The following is a 14,016-nucleotide window of genomic DNA, read 5'->3' on the forward strand; positions in this document are numbered from 1 at the left end:
ACCTTCTGCTTCCCTGGACAAACACAGTTAAGCTGCAGAATATCCTACTCTAGCAGAGATCCAAGTAAAATACAGAATGAATTAGACCTGATTCTATAACATGTGAAGCTTAATACAGAACAGAAAATTTCATACCGTGATAAGTAAATTCAAGTACTGAGCCAAATAAAATACAGAACTACAGCCTTTTAAAGTAGAATTAAAGCCTTTCTTTACACTCCTTACATGAAAAAGAAGCTCACTCACTGCATATTCAAGTACATTAAAAAAACATCCCTTTGCTCATTTCAAGTAGTGTGGATGGTGTGGGAATCCAGCATGCTCCATTCTTCTACACCAATTTTTACAGTGACCCTAATGATAATTAAAATGGTCATCAGCTGGGTGTAACAGCCCTGTGTTTCTAATGCTTAGTCAAACACTCTGCTTGTGCTATGCTGACAAGGTCATAACAAGGCCGAAATATGCATATCCACAGCTAGTGAGGTTTGGCTTTATTGGCCTGAAATTGTCCATTAAAATGACAAAACAAGTCATGGGCATTCAAAATCGCCAAATAGCAGAAATACCTGATGTTCATAAGGGTCATTTGCATATATCCCATGTGCCTCTGATACAAGAGGTTTGGGAGTTCACTCAGTGGAAGTTCTAGCTTTGTTGGAGTTTTCATTTTGTTTTTACACTATGAAGGGGAGGAACCTCCTTGTGAAGCAAAGACTTCTGTTAGTACATCTCTAGCAGGGGGTGTATCATCTTGACTGGAAGAGAGAACAGCGAGAACATCGGAAAATAGAGAGATTTTTTTTAATGTTTTCGGTGTTCATTATTGTTTTGGTTGGCTGGCTATGGGCCCTGCATGGCTGTGACATAGTAACTAGAAAGAAAGAAGTTAAACTTGCAAGTGACACAGAAGCCACAACACTCCATGGGAGAGAGCATACAAGAAAAGACTAAACTGAAATAGTTCACAGAAGAGAAATTATCATAGTGTACTGGCGTGCAATAAACAAGGTTCTGCCAAAGGCGTGGGAACATTACTACAAAGGGGAAAGGTCAAAGAATGAACCTGAAGCAGGTGCTAGACTTGTATCTACAGCAGCCCTATACCAAAGGTGGAAGGTGAACTACAAAGTTGTGAAAGAGGTAGGATGGTATGTAAATTAGTAACAAACAGAATGCCAGTACTTAAAAATACACAAACAAGGGACTGCTTCTAAAACGGTATCTAAATCACTGTTAAACTAAGTGCAATGATAAAGACTGTGCTATTTTCCAGGACAAATAGTGAAGATGTTTCAACATCTCTAATAGGGGCAGGTGGCTGGTACTTCAAGGAATACGTACAAATGGAAATGAAAAATGTCTTCCAACAAATCAAAACAATTAGCACATAATAAAGGCTGTTCCATAACAAGTGGCTGACTTTTTGGGTGGCATCTGTGCCTGTGATTTTTCAAAGGTAATGAACTAGGTACTTCACTGATTCTTCATAGGTTCATAGGTTAGTACTAAGCTAATTGCCCTTGTGAGCCATTTTAAGCCTAGCCAATTATCCCTTGTGAGATTCAAACCCTGCACCTTGTGCTTGCAAGACAAACACCTTAAACATTAGGCCACCCTCCCAACCCCAATTAATTAATCACTTTTCTTACAGAGCTTAATCCTAAGTATGACATAACAACATTACCGGCATTTCACAAGTCCACAATACAACGTACATTAGTAAAATAAATTAAGGATAATTTATTAATTTCAGTTCAGCAAAAAATTTTCAAATTCAATTACACCCACGATAAGCAGTAAACAAACAGCCATGATTATATAAAAGGTGAGTTCAAACAAATTCTGAAAAAGCAACGTCCATGACAGCAAAGGCAGGGTTGCTTTCCTCTCCATATACCTTAAACATATCATGCCATTAATCCACTTCTCATCTCTTTAAAAGAAAATGTGTTCTCACCTCTCTAGAATAAATGTGTTTATTCCTCAAAAAGTAGAAGAAAACAGATTTAAACTGCCAGTCAACACCAGCAAAATATTTCTGTACTAACAGTGTAGTGCAAGACAAACTGAAGACAAAAGCTGGGTCACAGGTCACAACTCTCTCAAGAAAAGTAATGCCCCAAAGAGCAGTCCTAAGGGAGGTGTAAGTTCAAATTGGCAATATGAAGATGAATGACTCAAACAGTGCACCACAGTAGGTACATATCCCCTCACCAGCATCTACATTAGATCCAAATAATAAGGCGGCAGGCTATCTCCAAAATATCCATTCCAAGTACTGCAAGACAAGTTAAAGGAGTTCTGAATATATAGTAATGAGGCCAACTTAACACACAACACTGGATCAAAAGGCCACTAGTCAGCAAAGCACATACTTGTTTGATAAATAAAACTAAATATACCCACATTAAGAAATCTAACGTGTCATAAACGCAATGAGTCAAATCAGAAAATCTATAAATGCAACTCTGAAAGTGGGATGTAAGGAACAATATGGAAAAATGTCTAAGATTCATCCTTTGGCAGCCAATCACTACAATCTTAGACTGTCCAATGCCCCTAGTGTTCCTAATGTGCAGTTCTGCTAAGATAGTATCCAGGTGAGAAGGAAGAATGCTGAAAAGCACATGGATAACCAACAAATTGACCTCAACAGGTTAGAAAAGTAAGGTTCTACAGAGAACAGAATAAATGAATTTTTTAATACCTTTAAAGAATTATCACTTGTGACATAGGCACATTTACATTTATACAAAAGTAATCAAGCTGTATTAACAAGTTAAAATTAACAAACATTATGCTTCACATATATTGCTATATATCATATAATTTAAGCAACATTACATAAATAATTTAATTCCTTCCCCTTTTTTAAAACAAGAAGCATTTTTACTAAACCATCACTTACGACATAAGCAGTCATACATTTAAATAAATGAAAACAAACCACACTGACATAATCCTAGTTGCAAGCATTTTACATCACAAATAACACTGACACACACTCAGTTACAAATATTATACATCACTTATAATATACCCAGTCGTTTTCAGTCAGACATTACATAACTCATTTAAGTCCTGCCTTCTTTTAAACATCATTCCTCCTTTGTATGTATTGTTCCCACAATTCACATTTTTTTCCTATGTAGTTTGCGCCTACACTTTTCCAAAGATCTCATTTCCACTCGTTTTATCTCTGTTACTATATTCATTACTTCTAATAAGGCTGGTTTAGATTTTTATTTCCATTTTCTAGTAATTGCTTTTTTTGGCAACCACCATAATTAGAGACAGCAAGGCCTTACCATGTTTAGGCAATTCCAATTCTATATCATGGCTCAGAATAATCATCTCTCTCATCGCAACAATCTGCCCACCCAGCATCTCTGACAGTGCATCCCGCAGGGAATTCTTAAGGTCCACCAACTCAGTGCACTTCCAGAAAATATGTTCCCAATTACCTTTTTCTTCCCTGTGACACCTCCAACATTTGCTATCTACCTTAGGAAAAATTCTCTGGAGTCTACTTGGGGTATAAAAATATCTATGTAAACACTTCCAAGCAAAAATCATAAATCTTCTAGATTTTGTTGCATATTTGGGAGACATACATATATCCTCCCCACTGGTTCTTTGTGAAATGCCTCTCCAGTCTCTCTTCCCAATCCTTTCTAACCTCCTCTGATTGACTCTTATAGTTATCATGCAATATTTTATATGATCTACTAATTATTCATTTTTCAATGAAAGCTTCTGTTCTAGATTCTACTAAAAACTCTACCAGTGCTGGTCTTTCATTTAGGACCCCCCTATTTTTTTCTTTTTGCCTATACTCTGATAACCAATCCTTGATAGGGAAGGCAATTTCTAACCTGCAGTCCTAATAAATTCTTGGCATCTTCCCATTCTGTTATATTTCCCTCTCTAGAATAAATGCAAAATGTTAAAGACCAAATGCCATACCACTTACAAGAGTGAACTATTCAACTCGAAATGCAAGTTGAGGGCTGTACTGTAGTCTCCAACATACCAGAATGGTTCACCAAGTCTAGATGACTACTACAGCTTTCTATTAAAGTACTAACTGCACCACAGCAATTAGACACAGTGCTGCAGTAGAGGGTCTGACTGAATATGGAGGACCGAGAACAAACATTTAAGAAGAAAGAAATGGTCATACAAGATAACATGATGAATTACTTTGATCCATATTTACCTATTAGATTGCCATCTGGTGATACAGCTTATGAAAACAATGTAACAATGTTGCTCTACCATATCCACTCCATGAGATCCAAGAGAGAAACCTAATGCACTTGTTTCATTGTCATCTACTGCAGCTAAATCTAACTATGTCTATATACAAAATAGAGCCATTAGCCTAGTCTGGGAAGGAATTCTACCAACAAATAAACATGAATAAATGTATGCTGATTACATATCAGCACCTGCCATTAGTAATATTCAGTCCAAGAATGGGGACTCTAGTGATAACTACATCTGTTTATATTAACAGACCCCCTCTACTTGGGCGACATCCATATGATACTGAAAATTAAGGAACAGAACAACAATGTAACACAGGTAGGCTGTGTGACACCCCAGCGCTGGCCCAGTAATCAAGGAGACTCAATCCTCACCACTAGAACCAGTGAGGGACATGCACATTGGGAATATGACAAGTACACACACAGTAAAGTACTATTTCCCTTAAGAGCCCACAGAGATCACAGTCAGTCTGGGGCTGGTTTCTCCCTCTTCTCCAGATCCCCAATAAGACTCCCCACTGGCACAGCTATAGGGTTAAGATCTCAGCTGGGTAACCAAGCTAAGACCTCCGGCACCCTCTCTGTCCAACCAGTGCTTCTTGTCCCTGCCCAAGTAGCCGACACCCACACACACTTTCAGATATGATTGATGTATATACACACACACACACACACACACACACACACACACCTAGGAAAGGCTGGCACAGGTTTACTAGCTATGCCCCCTTCTGCCCAGACTATAAGGTAGTACCAGCTGCCACCAGCCACCCTTACTTATCAGCTACTATAAGGCCCTTAACAAAGGGTGTTCAATCCTACTGTGTATTGTTACTATTATCCAAATGGTAAGTGTGACCAAGACTTTAAGGCTATTTAGGAGTGGCCTATACAGTGTCACCAAATACATCTAAGAGCTTAAATATCTCTATTAACAAACCAGCCACAATTAAAAGGTTTAAATATATTTAATAATAAAAGGACAAGACAATACTCAATAACTCAACACAGTGACAACAGAGTTCAGAATCACAGGAAATATTTTAAAACAACATTGCAGGTCAGTCTGAAATAAATACAGAAAACATCTAAACAAATCTTACTATATTCCTATCTATCTCTAAGAGAAATACTGTACCTAAATCTTACTTAAAAAGCAAGGCAAATACAGATGAGAACTGCTTGAATGGATGTTGTCAGGACCAAAGACAAGACACAAAATGCACAGACTCACTCTCTGAGATAGTTCTTAAATTACTATCAAACATTACTGCTGGGTCAACTGGATGACATCACTCTTTTTTACCTGCCCTCAGTTCCCAGGCTAACAGAAACTTAACAAAACTTAACATTTCTCTGTGAAAGAATATTTCTCTCTCAGATGTTTGCTCAAAACTGGAAGTAGTAAAACAATTAAGTACTTTTACATTTTAGACCTAGTAATTACTTCTCTGCAAGACAATAGAAAGAAACCTCTAGCTGTAGACTTCCTGTCTCCTTCAGTGAAACTGAGAGATAAGCGATTTGTTTTACTATTGTGTTTATTATCTTAGAGTTTGCAAGTTAACTCTGTTCTTTTCCTGTAGGGTACACTGTGGTTACATTCTTGAAGCTCAGTACATAACATACAGTTCAACACACACTTTTGCATCAGTAGTTTAATATACACATAACATATAGTTCTCTTAAATTAGTAAGATAAGCCTATGGATCATATCAATATTCACAAATGACATATGATTATTTATAAAATTCCAGACAGCTGGGCTGGCAGTCTCACAGGCTGTTATGTCTGATGTGTGAAAAAAACTAGAGGAAACAATCTCTGCATTCCTAGACATGTAAATCCCAAAGTGCCTTTGTATTGGTTCTGGACTCCTAACTGCACTAGATTCACATCCATAACTATTTGAAGTAATCTGGGTGCTGATAACAATGTCTGAAAAGGCAGGATTAACGGCAGCATTTGTATGAAAGAGCTTGTCTGAACAAAATGCTTAAAATAAAGTTCCACAGTTCAAATCAGAGTAATTCAAGATGCTTACAAAGTAAAATTATTGTTTGTCCCAGTCCCCTTTAATAAACACAGCACACCGAATAATGTCTGACAAACTTTAAGCTTTCATAAACATAACTTTGTTAAATATTTATTAAAATACAACTGAAGCATAGTATAGCTGATATTAATCACAGCATAAACATCCATGTAATGTTAACCAGGACAGCGTGACGTCGCTCATCCTGACCCAGTAAGCAGTGCCCATACTTCCACTCACTCACTTTACTTATGAAGCAGCGTCCCATCACTCACTTCCTTTACCACTTATTGAATTAAAATTATAACCAAATAAGCAGTGTCCTTACCTCTGCTTGCTTATTTTACTTATGAAGCAACATCCCATTGCTCACTTCCTTAACCACTTACTGAATTAAGCGTGCAACCAAATAAACAGTGTCCTTACCTCCACTCGTTTATTTTACTTATGAAGCAGCATCCAACTGCTCACTTTCCTTTCCCAACTCATTGAAATGAACAGCCAACAACAGAGGGAGAACAGAAGAGGGAAAGCCTGCCCCTCTTCTCCACCCTAACCACAATCCCCACTATTCCACCAAAAAAGGGGAGGGAAGGCGGGTAGCAAGTTCATGCCAAAATGTGATTACTTATGCAATTACACTTGCATAAACCCCTTAAACCCCTCACTACCCTTAACTTATTTCATTCCAGTCATTCCCATTTAACCCTTCCATCCCCCTACCCTCTTAATTCCCACTACTATGTTTATCTAACTCCCTCTGAAGACATCCCCTGGGCAAAACTGTTACCAAACCTCATTTGTCATGGTCCCCTTCAATAAACACATCACACCGAATGAAGTTTGATGACCTTTGTTAAGCTTCTATAAACATAACTTTGTTAAATATTTATAAAAATACAGCTGAAGCATAGCATAGTTGATATTAATCACAGCATAAGCATCCATGTGATGTTAATCAGGACAGTGTGACCTCATTCATCCTGACCCAGTAAGTAGTGTCCATAGCTCCACTCGCTTACTTTACTTATGAAGCAGCGTCCCATCACTCACTTCATTTACCACTTACTGAATTACACATCCAACCAAATAAGCAGCATCCTTACCTCCGCTCACTTATTTTAGTTATGAAGCAGTGAACATCCAACATCAGAGGGGGAACAGAAAAGGGCAAGCCTGCCCCTCTTCTCCACCCACCAGCCTGACCAGTCTGTTCCCCTTCTCTCCGACTAAACTTCCAACAACCTAACTGCCCATTAAAAGGTCTTAAGCCAAACATCATTCAGTGTACTCCATACTCTCTAACCAAACTGGATCCATGTTATCACCTCTCAAAGCCCAGTCACATAGATAGCCAAAGTAGCAGACTGCAGAAACATCTGAAAGTAAAGCACCGATCCTCTCCAATGCTAAAGAACAAACCATAGCTTCATAATCTTGCATAACCTCTGTATATTAGCTCAATTCTCACTTCCCAAACCACTAATATTATCTTTGCAATGTTTCCCAAGTCATTACCTGCTAAATGTACCAGCAAATACCAAACCCATGTCATGCAAAACCATGCAAGAACAACTGCACATCATGTCTAACTGCAGGCCCGTTTTACTGCCCAATGTACATAGTAAAGTCCAAAATGAAATTTCCTTTCCAAATCAATATAATAGCAATCCCACCATCACTCCAACTACATGATATAGACAAGAAGACCTTTAATGACATCATAACATTTGCTGACTACCAAGCCACTCTCCAAATGACTTCAATACATCCATAACCGAAAATACCACATGACCTGTAGGGAAATAAGCCTTCCTTACCAAATCCAACCCTCACAACACAAACATCTTGACATTAGCCAATGTCTGTCAATCTTCACACTATAAAACCTACCCCAAACCTTCAAACCAATGAACCACTGCCCAGGATTAACTTCATCTCCCTCGTCATCCGTGTAACTATACTACTCACAGCTAACTCCTCCTTGACCAACTGAACTGCCTTACCTTGTTCCCAAACCCAACAAATAATTAAATCTTTCCAATCAAATTCCTCCCCAGAGGCAGCTGCAACACAAATGTAACCAATGTGGCAATACCCTACCCAACAAGCCAGAAACCAATCCCCGCATATTATGCCCTCCACCCTAACACATCCTGCTACATTTGTCAACAAACGCAATTCCCCATGAACAACCTTAACCATATGCTCAAAGGCCATCCCTCCGAAATGCGCTATAAGACACCACAATGGTAAAGCAGTACACCAAGTTATAAACTCTCCCCAAAGACTACCTGAGTAGACTGGCCGACATGCAACTCTGGTAGCCCAAGGAGCTGAACAGCCCTACTCCTCCGCTTGTCTGCAACCTACCCTTCAAAGATTACTTCCCATGTGTTACATTTGCATCTGGTAAAAAAAATAAATAAATAATTAAAATTTAAACATGGCCTACATGTACAAGGAATCCCAAAATAATACCTTGTTTAAGCCCTCTAACTTCTGTGTAGCCAACAAGAGACACAGTTCCTCACATATCCCCAAAACACCAGCAGACCTGAAATGCTCCATCACTACCTACTCTTAATGGTCCTACATATACTGAACCACCTCCTATCATCCTACTGAACAAGTTAAGTGGTACACCTGGTACTTACTCTAAAGACCATAACCTGGTATGCAACATTAGCAGAACCTGCTTGAAGGGCAGATTTGTAACCCATAAGATACCCTCCTTTGGAACAAACTCCACTTCAGGTCAAACAGAACACTTCCTTAGCCCTCTTCAACACAATTCAAACAACTGGATGGGTAGTCATAAATTCCCCACAGTGGTTCAATCCATATCCCTCTTGGACAAGGGTAACAGGTGCTGCCCATGGAAATAAGGGTTGAACTTGGCTAGACTGTATGAGCCTAAGAGCCATTAACCTACTAACTTCTTATGATCCTGTGATTGTTGTATCTCCACCCCACAAGTGGGAACCCCATACTCTCCAGAAACAACCAGCAACCCTGCTTTACCCTGCCCCCAACATACCTCTTCCTCACTTGCCCCTGCACTAACCCAACTGCACCAACTCTGGTGTGCCTTAATGAGTAACTAACAAAGTAAGATAACCTGCAACTTTATTGCTCACCACCGCAGCAACCAAACCTCCAACCCAGCAGAGTCCATTGCCTTTCAAATCCACATCCTTAGGCCACAGATTTCCACACTCTTCACTCCCCTATCTATGACCTTATTGTGCACCACTCTAGAAACCATGACATCCACTGTAACAGCCTCCATTGCCTTTCCAGCCTGCTTCCTTCAGGTCACTGACTGATGCCCATGCTGTGGTTCCCACCTACAAAAGAAAGTAAAACTGTAAACTCTTAGCATACACGTAACCAACTTCTTATTGACTGATTAAGCACTGACAGGGCCCACCCTGTTAACCAACTGCACAGCCGCTACACTGGCCCACAACCCCCTTCCCCAAGAGAGTGCACCTTAGCTCCACTGATAATAATCACTCTGCTCACACCTTACCCTGTTTATTAAACCCCACATCTGTGACTCTGAAATCCTACTCCCAGGGTTTCAAGCCCTCAGATATGACCACTTAATCAGGAAAGGTGAAGGAGTAGCCTTAATCTACTCCAACCTTCTCTCCATCATTCCTTTCCCAAATCCCATTCCTCAGTTTTATAACGCAGAGCTAGTAATTGGATTACTAAAAATGAATAACCATAAAAGCCTTTGTATCATGGCCCTTTACATCCCACCCGGAAACAATACCACAACCCTCAAAGAAATCCTTCTATGGGCCTCATCTAATATTAAGTTTGAGACCTACATACTAGGCAATGTAAATATAGACTGGAACAAAATTAATAACCCTAATCCCACCCTATCTATCAATCTATTCAACTTTACTCAAGTAACCAACTCCATTACTAGACCCAACAAAACTAATCCCCCAGATTCCACACTTGAATGGATCCTAGTCACCCATCCAAATAAAATCTCTAACTCTGGCACTATTCCTGACTCCATTAGTGACCACCTCCCAGCTTTCATCCACCGAGCAACCTACTCCACTTCTCACCTACACCAATATATTCACACATGAAACCTTACAAACTTTGACCCCATCTTTCTCTAACTCCCTCAAACAAATAAACTGGAATGCTCTAAAAACTCTCCCTCTAGACAAGCCGTAGAATTTTTTTTAAGTCCACCTTCTTAAATGCCCTAAACTCCCTAGCTCCAGCAAGAACAAAAAGAATAAAAAACAATACCGCCCCATGGCTAACTAAGATACCAAATGACTTATGCAACAAAGAGACAAATCCTGGAAACTTTACCACATCAACAAACTCCCTGAAACTCTTCTTAAATATAAACAACTCTGAAACCTTGCTAAAAAACAAATTATCAAAGAAAAAAAATCCTACTATATTAAACTCCAAAAACCCCAAACAGTTCTGGAACTCAATTAACTCACTTCTCAACCCACGTACCAAAAACAACCCCTGCCCTGATACCAGCAAATCTGATCTAGAAATAGCCTCTCTTTTCAACTCCTTCTTTATCAACTCAGTTGCAGAACTAACCAAGACCTTCCCAAACAACAATCCTTCCCCTCATCTCAACCCCTCTACCCTGGCTTCCACCCTATCCACTGTCCCTAACCCTCCTCCCATATTTGAGCTGAAATCCATCTCTACCTCCTACATAAAAAAAACTACTCTCCAAACTAAAACCTTGCTCTAATGCCCCTTAAAACATCCCATCTTTCTATCTTAAGACTGCCGCAGATGGAATTGCCCTCCCCATTAGTATCCTGATCAATAGATCCATACAGGAATCCTATGTCCCCAAACTATGGCAAGCAGCCTTTATTCTACCTCTCCACAAGGGTGGCAAAAACAATAATATCTCAAACTTCCGCCCCATAGCTATCCTCTCCCCAATCTCAAAGATCTTGGAAAAATGCATCCATCTCCAACTTATGCCTTTCCTAATACAAAGGCAACTTATCACTCCAATCCAACAGGGCTTCCAACCTGGCCATAGCACAATAACCACTCCTCTCTCTTTCTTAGATACAGTCAACCAAGCCCATGATTCTGGGGAAATAGTATCAACAGTTCTACTAGATCTTTCCAAGGCATTTGACACTGTTTCCCACACCCATCTCCTCAGCCACCTTTCTAACCTTAATCTCTCCCAAAATACCCTATCCTGGTTCTCAACTTACCTGTCTGATAGATCTCAGGCTGTGAAATGGAAAAAATACACCTCATCTTTTCTACCTACCCCCACTGGTGTACCCCAAGGATCCATTCTTGGTCCAATGCTGTTCAATATCTTTATCAATGACTTCCACTCTGCCATACCTAACACCAAAATCCTACAATATGCAGATGACTCAACTTTAGTCTGCTCTGCCTCTAACCTCCCCGAGCTCCAAACAAAGACATAAATTGCCTTCTGTACCACTGAGACCTGGATGTTTCAAAACCACCTTTCTCTAAATGCTAACAAATCCAAAATATTGCTATTCTCTCCCTCAAAATCCTTCCCTCTTGATAAAAGCTCCTTCCTAATTATCAGCCACAACAACTCTCCCACAGAGGTCATTCTCTTCACTAAATTACTTGGAGTAACTATAGAGGAACACCTAAAATTCGATATCAACATACAGCAAAACATAAAAAAAAACTTGGCATGCTATACAGAAACAACCCCTTCCTCTCTCCTTCTACTAGACAAACTCTCGCCACTACCTATCTACTTCCCTCCCTAATGTACAGCACGCTCCTTTAATAACCAGCCTATCTTCCTCTATCTCTTCCAAACTTGAAAACTGTTATAATAAAATTTCCAAATTCGCCTCCAAAGCCAAATATTCCTCCCATCATTGTATTGCCCTCCATTTGTTAAACTGGCTAGAACTCCCCAACTATCTAGACTACCTACAACTTACTACAGCCCACATGCTAATATTCCAGTCCACTAAATGCCCTTCACTGACCAATATCCTACCACCACATACCCCAAATAGAACTCTCAGATCAGAACACCAAAATGTTATCACTGTCCACAAACATAAGCGTCCTGCTGGACAACTTCTACTATCAGTTTCCTTAGCCAAAAAATGGAATTCTCTTCGCCCTTCATTAAGGACTTCAGAAAACACTGAAAACTTTAAATCTCTGCTCCATTCTTACCTCTCTTCTAATTGGAAATGCAACTGTATTCGCCTCTCCTAGCCTACTCTACCTTCACTCCATCTGGAATTTCTAAATACATGGGCTCACACTGAATGTTTGCTAATACAACGATACTGCTACCAATGTATAGAGTTTTTTCTCTTTTCTCTTTGAAATGAACATATACTTTACATCCTCAAAATAAATATGTTAGGTAACCATTGTACATTATATGTCACCAATTTGAAATGTATTTGTATTTTGTAACTGTTTTTATTATACTTTCTTGTATCTTTAATTAAATTATGTATTGTGGAGCTTTTCTCCCAGGGCCTCCACTGAAAATGGGCTCTCTGAGCCCAGTGTACCTCCCCAGTCATCAAACTGGAAATAAATAATAAATTAATTAATTAATCTAGCTATCAGGTCTGTGAACTCCACACTGAAAAAACTGCAAAGTTGAAGAATGGACTTAAAATATGAAGTAAACTTCTGTCCATTCTACCACTTCTGGACAACACCTATGACCGTGTACTGCACTAGCCATAAAAGTGCACAGAAACCATACCTCTCAACCTCTTACAGCAAAACAGTGAACAAAGGTATAAATAAGAGTAGAACAAAAGCTCAAAAGCAAAGTGGAGTCAAGTCCCAGCAACCACCACCCCATCCGAAAAATATTGTAATAAAAGTTTCAGACACTAACGTTACAGGAACCTTGGCATAGGGTTCATAAATTAGCACTGAGCTAATTGGGCCATTTTAAGCCTAACCAGTTCAGCTGTGTTACAATGAAACCCTGCACCTTGTGTCTGAAAGGCAATCATCTTAACCATGATATGATGCTACCCCTGGCAAAATAAACCCTTATGCCAACTGTTTTTAATAGAGGACGCAAAACAATCCCCTACATGGACGGGATGGTGTAATACAAATATCCTACCATGTCTGTAATTACTTGCTAACCTCAAACTTAAAACAATCTTATGACACATGGACCAAATCAATATTAGTATTTAAGTGACCGAAATCCTAAATAATTTTCCCCAGAAACCACAAATTTTAAGAAGAACAGACAAAACTTATGAAGCAAGTCTGAACATTCTAAAAAATCTCCACAGCATATATATATATATATATATATATATATATATATATATATATATATATATATATATATATACATATACTGTGTATCTCTTGCAAATGATTCATTTCCTGGGTAAACATGAATTCTATGACCAGCACAAAGTGGTGCTTGTGGAAGTGTGGGGATCTATTCTTATCACATGGCATGTGTAACTTGGCGGTTCAGGCCAACTTGTCAACACGTCTAGCCCATTAACAAACTCATTAGACTACCTAATTTACCAGTGCAGAGACCGAAAGGGAACAACCTCACGCTACATCCCATATTTAGTTTTGTCGCTTGGCCCCCAAACTCCTGCATTCATTGACCACGCTGGGGATGAGAACTCCCATGCATAATTCATTGCCACCAT

Source organism: Protopterus annectens, chromosome 14.part0 (assembly GCF_019279795.1).
Source record: "Protopterus annectens isolate FY-2018-M chromosome 14.part0, PAN1.0, whole genome shotgun sequence".
Taxonomy (NCBI): Eukaryota; Metazoa; Chordata; order Ceratodontiformes; family Protopteridae; genus Protopterus; species Protopterus annectens.